The sequence below is a fragment of the Physeter macrocephalus genome, chromosome 13, assembly GCF_002837175.3.
Source record: "Physeter macrocephalus isolate SW-GA chromosome 13, ASM283717v5, whole genome shotgun sequence".
NCBI lineage: Eukaryota > Metazoa > Chordata > Mammalia > Artiodactyla > Physeteridae > Physeter > Physeter macrocephalus.
This window is the reverse complement of record NC_041226.1, coordinates 24,409,234-24,419,194: the sequence shown is the minus strand read 5'-3', so window position 1 is coordinate 24,419,194 and position 9,961 is coordinate 24,409,234.

Sequence of the window (9,961 nt, the reverse complement as noted above, 5' to 3'; positions counted from 1 at the left end):
TCTTCCCGGACCGGGGCACGAACCCGTGTCCCCTGCATTGGCAGGCGGATTCTCAACCACTGCACCACCAGGGAAGCCCTTTGTCTTTAATTTTTGTCAGTTTGATTACCATGTGTCTTGGCATGTTTCTCCTTGTGTTGATCCTGCCTGGGACTCTGTGCTTCCTGAACTTGGGTGGCTATTTCCTTCCCCATGTTAGGGAAGTTTCTGACTATAATCTCTTCAAATATTTTCTCGGGTCTTTTCTCTCTTCTCCTTCTGGGACCCTTATAATGCAAATGTATGCGTGCTTAATGTTGTCCCAGAGGTCTCTTAGGCTGTCTTCATTTCTTTTCATTCTTTTTTCTTTATTCTCTTCTGCATCAGTGAATTCCACCATTCTGTCTTCCAGTTCACTTATTCGTTCTTCTGCCTCAGTTATTCTGCTATTGATTCCTTCTAGTGTATTTTTTATTTCAATTATTGTACTGTTCATCTATGTTTGTTCTTTAATTTTTCTAGGTCTTTGTTAAACATTTCTTGCATTTTCTTGATCTTTGCCTCCAAGTTTTTTCCGAGGTCCTGGATCATCTTCACTATCATTATTCTTAATTCTTTTTCTGGAAGGTTGCCTATCTCCACTTCGTTTAGTTGTTTTTCTGGGGTTTTATCTTTTTCCATCATCTGGTACATAGTCCTCTGCCTTTTCATTTTGTCTATTTTTCTGTGAAAGTGGTTTTCGTTCCGCAGGATGCGGGATTGTAGTTCTTGCTTCTGCTGTCTGCCCTCTGGTGGATGAGGCTCTCTAAGAGGCTTGTGCAAGCCTTGATGTCACGTTTTTCATTCCTAATTTTTGTTGTTTGTGTCCCCTCTTTGTCTGTCTCCATTCTTCTCTCTCTCACACACATATTGTCTCTGGGCTCATCTTTTTCAGGCTGGTCAGTTATAGGTTTGGGCCAAATCTAGCCTTGGATCTGTTTTTGTCAATAAAGTTTTATTGGGACATGGCCGCACCTATTCATTTATTGTTTATGACTGCTTTCATACTACAGTGCCAGATAACGAGTTGCACAGAGACCATAGGCTTGCCAAGACTACAAAAATAATTTACTTAGCCTTTTCCAGAAAAAGTTTTCTTACTCCTGATCTACGCTATTAGTCTACTGAAAGAGCCAACTTTTGTCTTTGTTTCTCCTGTGTTTATAAGTTTATTTATTAAACATTATTATTATTATCAATAATACATTTTCTTACATTTATTGTTTTTTTCCATCTTGTTCATTTGCTATTTTTTTAACTTCTTGAGATGGTTTCTCAGATAAATTGATTTTCAGTCTTTCTTCTTTACTACCTTATTTATGAAGCAGTAAGTTTCCCTTTAAACAAGGCTTTAACTGCAACCCACAAACCTTGACATGTTTTTAGTACAATTCAAAATATATTCTAATTTCCAATGTAATTTCTTATTTGATCCTTGGATTATTTAAGTTTGGACTTCCTAATTCCCTTTGAATTGGCAATTCCAATTCTGTTACCAGATCATAAGGAAATTATTAGAGATGCAGAAAATAGTTTTATATATAAGGGTATTCAGAACAACATTGAATAGAAAAAGTTGGGTAGAAACTAAATATTCAGTGAGAAGGACAATAATTAAATTATGGTACATCTGTAAGGTAGAATAATGTGTGGTGATTGAAAATCATATTTTTTATTTTTATTTTTTTTGGTACGCTGACCTCTCACTGTTGTGGCCTCTCCCGTTGCAGAGCACAGGCTCCGAACGCGCAGGCTCACAGGCTCCGAACGCGCACGCTCAGCGGCCATGGCTCACGGGCCCAGCCGCTCTGCGGCATGTGGGATCTTCCCGGACCAGGGCACAAACCCGTGTGCCCTGCATCGGCAGGCGGATTCTCAACCACTGTGCCACCAGGGAAGCCCTGAAAATCATATTTTGAAAAGCATTTACTAATATGGGAAAATAAAAGATACAAATAAAGGAGAAAACAGAATATTGCACTTTTCACATAGCATTATTCCAACTTTTTAAAAAGGTATATTTTCAGAGATAAAATGATAGAAAGATATAAAATAATTTTTAATGTACTTAACTCTGAATGGTATGATCATTTATTTTTTTTTTGGTAACAGATTTTTCCCAGTTTTATTGAGATATAATTGCCCTACAGAACTGTGTATGTTTAAGGAGTACAGTATAATGACTTGACCTTCATGTATTGTGAAATGATTATCAAAGTAAGTTTACTTAACATCCATCATGTCATATAGACTGAAAAAAAAAAAAGAAAATGTTGTTTTCCTTATGATGATAAATCTTAGGATCTACTTTCTTAACAACTTTCAAATATACCATACAGCAGTGTTAACAATAATCATTGTGTACATTACATCCCAAGGGCTGTTTTTTATTTTATTTTTTCTTTATATGTTTTTGTATTTTTGAAAGATTTTTATATTGAGTATGTAGTATTTTATAATCTAGAAAAAGAGTCCTAAAAAAGTAAGCCCATAGCTCACCTTTAATCCAGTGGATTGTGTGAACCGTTCCTTTATCACAGTCTTTTTTTCAATTAACGTGTAGTTGATTTACAATATTATATTAGTTATATTAGGTGTATAACATAGGGATTCAATAGTTTTATATATTATACTCTAAAGTTATAAAACATTGGTTGTATTCCCTGTGCTGTACGATATATCCTTGTATCTTATTTTATACATAGTAGTTTGTACCTCTTAATCCCCTACCCTTATCTTGACCCTCCCTCCTTCCCTCTCCCCACTGGCAACCACTAGTTTGTTCTCTGTATGTGAGTCTGTTTCTGTTTTGTTATATTCATTCGTTTGTTTTATTCTTTAGATCCCACATATAGGTGATAACATACCATATTTGTCTTTCTCTTTGACTTATTTGACTAAGCATAATAAGGTCCATCCATGTAGTTGCAAATGGCAAGATTTCATTCTTACTTATAGCTGATAACACAAAATCTTTAGCAAGCTAGAGATTCTTTACATTTTAAAATATTTAGTTCCTATATTTCACACTAATAAATGAAGACAGAGACACTTGGAAAAACCATATGGGGGGTTGCTGGTGAGGTGACACCAAGCATCTTCATCTTGTTCCAGGGAGTGGTCTGCTCCATGGCTCTAGTTGTCTTTTCAGTAGTTGAAAATGGTTTCATCCCTTGCAGCCTTGGTAGTCTTTAGTTTTATTGATTGAGTTAATACTTCTTTATCTACAAAAGTAGAATGGATTTTTAAAAAGTCCTTTTCGTTATGACAGGGATATATCCAAGTGGATTCTATTAACTAAATATTTTGTTTTAAAAGTATCTAAGTAGTATTAGGGGAATTCTCTTCTTGAAATTTCTAGTTAGCTTTCATAAGAACTGATTTTTTTCCTCTGTTCTTTATAGAGCAGGTCATTTGTGGAGGAATCTTATCTTCAAAGGAAGGCTGAAGAGGGGCAATTTGGTTGCTTGACTGATTACTGTCCACAGCTTTTCTATATGGGATGTTTTATTTCACATTCTTGAATTAATCTTTTTAAAATTTACTTTTATTTTTATTTTACCTACTTAAACATGCAGTATGTGAGTTCTTTTTTTATTTTTATTTTTAAAATAATTTTTATTGGAGTATAGTTGATTTACAGTGTTGTTTTAGTTTCAGGTGTACAGCAAAGTTATACATATATCCACTCTTTTTTTAGATTCTTTTCCATATAGGCCATTACAGAGTATTGAGACATCTTGAATTAATCTTTAACTGATTTCTGTTATCTGACGTTTTATTCCATTTGGGCTGATATAACAAAAATAAAGACTGGGTGTTTTAAACAACAAATATTATTTTTCACTGTTCTGGTGGCTAGAAAGTCCAATATCAGGATGCTGGCAGATTTGGTGTCTGGTGAGGACTCCCTTCCTGGTCCATAGACAGCTGTCTTCTTGCTATAACCTAGCATGCTGGAAGGGGCAAGGGAACTCTCCTGGGTCTCTTTTATAAGGACACTAATCTCATTCATGAGGGCTCCACCCTCACGACCATATCACCTCCCAAAGCCCCCACCTCCTAATACTATCACATTGGGGGTTAAGGATTTCAGCATATGAATTTAGGGGAACACAAACATTCATTCTATAACATCTGATTTTTGTTTTCTTTCAAATGTTGATTAACTGATTTTTTTCCTCTACCCCATCACTCTTCTTTCTTCTCTAGCTGAGTTGCAGAAAACTGGTGAACTTATTTTGTATATTGATTCAGATATGAATAGTTTGTGAACTTTCTGAAGGTTTGTGTTGCTCATTTTGGCTAAAAATTTTCCTGATATTCCCAGGACCCTGAATTCTTCCCTAATTCAATGAAATGGTCTGTTTTTATATTTAAACTTTGGCCTGCAAGAATAAGGCCATCTTGATAGAGCTAGGGGGTCTGCTATCTTGGACTGTTGCTTAAAGACATATTTCAGTTTTATTTAAAAGCTCTTTTTATGTGTATTCCCCCACAGCACCTTAGCTGAAAATCAGATTTTAGTCTAGAGATTTATATAGACCAATGTCTCTTTCTTTCTTCCTGTATACCAGTAAAATTGTGTATTTCATTTTAACCTTAATCTGCCTGTATTTAAAATATAAAGTTAAGGTTAAGGATTTCACTACTAGCAACCCTACCTGGACATCTCAGTTTCTAGATAAAATCTTTTACAGAGACTATTTTATTAGCCCCACAGCTCAACCCTACTATATATATGCCAATTTATCCTATTAATCCTTAGCTACAAAAATATCTGAATCGTTTACAAGCTAAAGTTTGTTTTAGCTTTTTAGTTTTCTGGGCCTTTTCCATGTTATTTCCATCAGCTTGGGGGAGGAGAGTCTCGGACCTTGGGGACAAAGAGGCTTTAGGACTGTCCACCTACTGTAGCTGGCCCTCTCCTGCTGGCCCCTTGGCCTAAGGCCTTGGTACCTCGTGGTGGAAAAAGAGAGTGAGGCCTGCGGGGAAAGAGAGTGGCTCCCTGGACATTTATGGTGGGGCTCTGATGATCCTCCTTTGTTGTAAGAGGGTCTCCTGTCTTATTCCAGGGAGGAATAACCTGGGACGCCTTCTGTTGCTAGGTTGGAGGTTGGAGATTCCGTGTCTGGCTGGCCTTCCTCTTTTGGGTGGGGGGATGCAAGATGCCTTGCTACTCTGTTGTTCCTCAGGTCCCGAGGTCCCAGACCAGTTGGCTTTCTTCTTACCACATTTTACTTTCCTTTGGTGCCTCTTTTGCCATTCGCAGGTTTTATACTTGTGCTTAGTGGACAGGAGTCAGGAGATTGGGTCTATACCCATCTTGTCTGAACCGGCTGTTTTTAGCTGTATAAAAGGTTTTATTGTATTCACACTTCTTTTTTTTATTTATAAAATGGTGTGATTATAAAATCACATATGGGACCATATGTGATTTTCATGCCAGAAGAACTCCAGGACTTATTCTCTGCTCATATACAAAAGCAATGATTGGATTGAAATGCTGTAGATCCCATGAAATACTGCTTGGACCAATTCTGCAGTTGGGACTCAGGATGTCTTAGGACTGGGTTCCAGAGTTTACACTCATATTCAGATTTCAACATCCTACTCATGAGCTGGGAAAAAATGTGTTAAGTCTGTTGGAATTAGGGGCTGGGGAACCAATGCCATGTACTTTCTGCTCTTTCATGTTAAATAAGGAAACAGTCTGCCTGCTGAGTTGGAGATCTTTATTGCTTGGAAGATTATGCCTTACCTGGCTTTCTTGCCTCCCAACAGAAAATTGGCTGTGTCTAGAATTTTATTTACCAAAGCAAAGATCTCAAGGTTAACCTGGACATTACAACCACTGGGCTTCAGGAATGTCTAGTGGCAGGTGGAGAACTCATAGAACAGAACTAATAGCCTGAGGCGTCTCCTGGGAAAGACCTTAAGCCCCGTCCACTGCTGGAGTTCAGACACAGGCGTGTATTTTTCTTGATTGTTCTCTTTCCTTCACGTTCCATGTCTAACCTCTCCACAAATCTTGTCAATGCCACCTTCTAATATGTCCAGAATCCAACATCTTCTCCTTGTCTCCATGGCTATCCCTCCACAAACCAACATCAATGCTCAGTACTCTGGCTCACCAGCTGGTCTCCCCTCCCCTCTAGCTCCTCCGCCACAGAACTGCAAGTCAGATGATGGAACTGCCCTGTTTAAATCCCTCTAGTGTTTTCTACCTCACTCAGGGTAAAATTCAAAGTTCTTCAGTGGCCCATAGGGCCCCACATGATCCAGCCTCTGATACGTCACTGACCTCATTTCCTTCTCCCCTCCTCGCTTACTCCTCTCCAGCAATGGCAGCCCTCAGACATGCCAAACACCCTCCTACTTCAGCACTTTTACACTTAGAATCCCCTCTGCCTGTCGTGTTCTTCCCCACATATTCACATGGCTGACTGTTGAACTGCTCAAATGGCCCCCTTGTCAACAGATCCTTGCTAACCCAGGTATATAAAATACTTTCTCCACTCCTGGGTTGCTCTTAATCCCCTTACTTTGCTCTGTTTTTCTTTATATCACTTGGCATTACTTGAAATAGGTATGTATTTGTCTCTTTACCTCTGAGGAAAACGTAAGCTCTGTGAGAGATAGCACTTTGATACATTCCTTCTGTATCACTTGAACCTAGAACAGAGCTTCACATGTTAGGTGTTCACTGTTTAATGAATACATGAATGAGTGGATGCATATAGATGATCTCATACATCTCTTCAAGGTGGAACTGGGAAGCCTCCTACAAGAACTCGTCATAATGAAATGAGGCATGGAAGAGTTTTAACCAAGAGCTGGGAAGGGTATTCTAAAGACTGAGTAATGACTGTCCCTAGGCCCAGTACTCACTGGACACATCTTTGGATCTTTGGAAAACAGTAAGATTGTACATAAAATCAGAAAGATTCCTTTCCCTGGACTGTTAAACACGGGTACCAAAACAACACTGGTGTAAGGACCAGAGGAGAGAATTTTCCTCTCCTTTCTCCATGTATAAGTTTCCTATTTATGTGTAACACGCTACCAAAGCTTAGCAGCTTGGAACAATACCCATTCATTATCTCATAGTTCTGTAGGTCAGAAGTCTTGGCTGCATTCTCTGCTTAGTGTCTCACAAGGCCAAAGTCATGGTGTCAGTCCGGCTGAGCTCTTCCTTGGAGACTCCGGGGAAGAATCTGCTTCCAGGGACATTCATGATGTTGACAGGATTCCGTTCCTTGTGGCCAAAGGGCTGAGGTCCTTGTTTTCTTTCAGGGGCCAATTTCAGCTTCGGAGGGCACCTGCATTTCTTTCTACTTTGCCCCTCCATCTTCAAGGCAGCAACGGTACATCAAATCCTTGTGCTTTATATCTCTGACTTCTCTCTCTGCCACGAGCTGGAGAAAGCACTGCGTTTAAAGGGCTTATTCAGTTTCAGTTAGGCCCAGCTGGATAATCTTCCCTTTGCCATATAAAGTAACATAATCACAGGAGTGACATCTCATTGTGTTCACAGATTCCACCCACACTCAAAAGGGAAGGGGCACAAAGTGAGGGTCACGGCGAGTCATTCTTAGAATTCTATCTAACACACTGATTTCACTGCACATCACAGCAAAGTTTGGTCCTGAAAGTTTGGTTTCGGGCATCAGAAATGATACTGATGGAGAGGCGGTGGAACCCACTGTACTTGTGAGACAAATAGTGGACTCCTGAGGACCGTTCAGCCCTGGGGAATTCTAGAGGGAAATGGGATACTTCTGGGAGTGGCAGTACCCTTTCAGCTTGGTAGACCAGTAGCACTGGCAGGAATAGACTTGATTATGGACCCATGAGAGCTACCTTGTAGAGAACTATAGAAAGACTGAAGAAGTAAAGAATTTCCAAAGGGTAGGTGATCCTGTAGCAGCAGATAGGGGCCACAAATGAATCAAATATGAGTAATTACTACTGCTCAGGTGACATGTTTGTGTATATAAGGTAGTGAGGACTGGGGAAATATTCCCCTGTCGGAGCAGATGTTAGTAACTTAATCTGATGAGGTCTTCAAGATCTGATGCATGACCTTCTATGGTCTTTCAGTTTTCCATGGATGGGAAACAAGTGGCACACTTGCTGTGATTCACCACTCCCATGCCCCAGCGCTGGCTGACCGCATAGACCTACCTGCCGGGCCTCAGAATCGTCAAGACTCTGCTTTTGACCACCACTGCCAGTGAAACAGAGTTGAAATCCAGGGTAGAACTCATCTCCCCTCCCTGGACTACATGATACCTCAAATTCCAGCCATCCCAGAAACAGAAAGTTTCTACTTATTTCTTATTCTAGCTGCAAAATTGCATACTGTAAATGTTAGAGGAATACCTTGACTGCCTCTATTATGTACCATTAGTTGAATCTGACTAGAGAAAGGGAAGTAAGGAGAATTGAAATCTTTTATACATTTTTTTAGGGCTATTACTCAAACTTATATGAATTCTGGGATTCTCTTCTGCTAGCAGTCCCCTTTCCTAATGAATGGAAAAGGAATTAAAATGATTAGATGGCAGGAATACAGACCCATAGAGGATGTAGTTAAAGTCATTTTGCTATTTAACCTTCTTAGAGAGAACTCGGTATGTTAACATTAGGAGGTTTTGCCCTGTTCCCGTGGAGAAGCAGAGCAGGCTTAGGAGAGCTGTCAGGAAGCTCAAGTGAATGCAAGTTACTGAAAGCTATGTGATCTATTGCCAAGAGGGACAGAGGGGTCTCTTGGGTGGTGCAGAAGCTCTGGAGGTACAAAGGTAGAGAAGGGGCTACTGGAGCCTTGTGTGGTACTGAACCTTGAAGGTTAACTTTTTTTTAAATTTATTTTTTATTGAAGTATAGTTGATTTACAATGTTGTGTTAGTTTCTGGTATACAGCAAAGTGATTCTGTTATACATATATATGTGTGTGTGTGTGTATATGTATATAATATATACGTTTTCATAATCATTTCCATTATGCTCTATTAGAGGATATTGAATATAATTCCCTGTGCTATACATAGGACCTTGTTGTTTATCCATTCTGTATATATTTAATAGTTTGCATCTGCTAATCCCAAGCTCCCAATCCATGCCTCTCCCACCCTCACCCCCCTCTTGGCAGCCACAAGTCTGTTCTCTATATCTGTGAGTCTGTTTCTTTAACTTCTTTATATTGATGTCTCAAGGATGGAACTACACATCGCAGCCAGCTCACACACTAGAGATCAGGTATTTCTAGATTAGACAGTTGAGTCAAAGAGAAAAACTATGACTCAGTCTAAAAGTCAATAAACAGAGGTTACCCGTAATTTGGCCTTCCAGAGCCCAATGATATAACTCTGACCTATTCCCCATCACTTCTCATGATCTAGGTGGGAGCCACCCCAGTCTCAAGGCTTTCTGGATGGCTGTTCTCTCTTCCTGGTCTGCTCTTTTCTCCCTCTTTGTCTGGTTAGCTATGGTTCAGTCCTCAGTTCTCAGTTTAAGTGTCATGCCCTGCAGACCTGATCAGATGCCCCAGTTACACACCTACCTAGAGCCCTGTACTTGGTCTCAGTTACACTTGTAGTTACTTTTTAGTAATTCTTACTAATTAATTAATTACTTGTGGAGTTCTTTGTTTAATAAGGGTGTAAGTTCCTTGAGGGCAGGGCTTAGCTCTTTCTTTCTCACTTCTGTATCTGCACAGCTTGCCTCCATCTTTAACACTCAGGCAGGGGCCCAGTAAACATGTATTGAATGAACGAAAGAACCAAAACACTAGGACATGGCCTTTGGAGCACTGGCTATGATGAAAGCGTGCTGCAGGTGGGTCTGTTTTTTTTTTTTTTGTAACATCTTTATTGGAGTATAATTGCTTTGCAATGATGTGTTAGTTTCTGCTTTACAACAAAGTGTTCTTTATATTGAT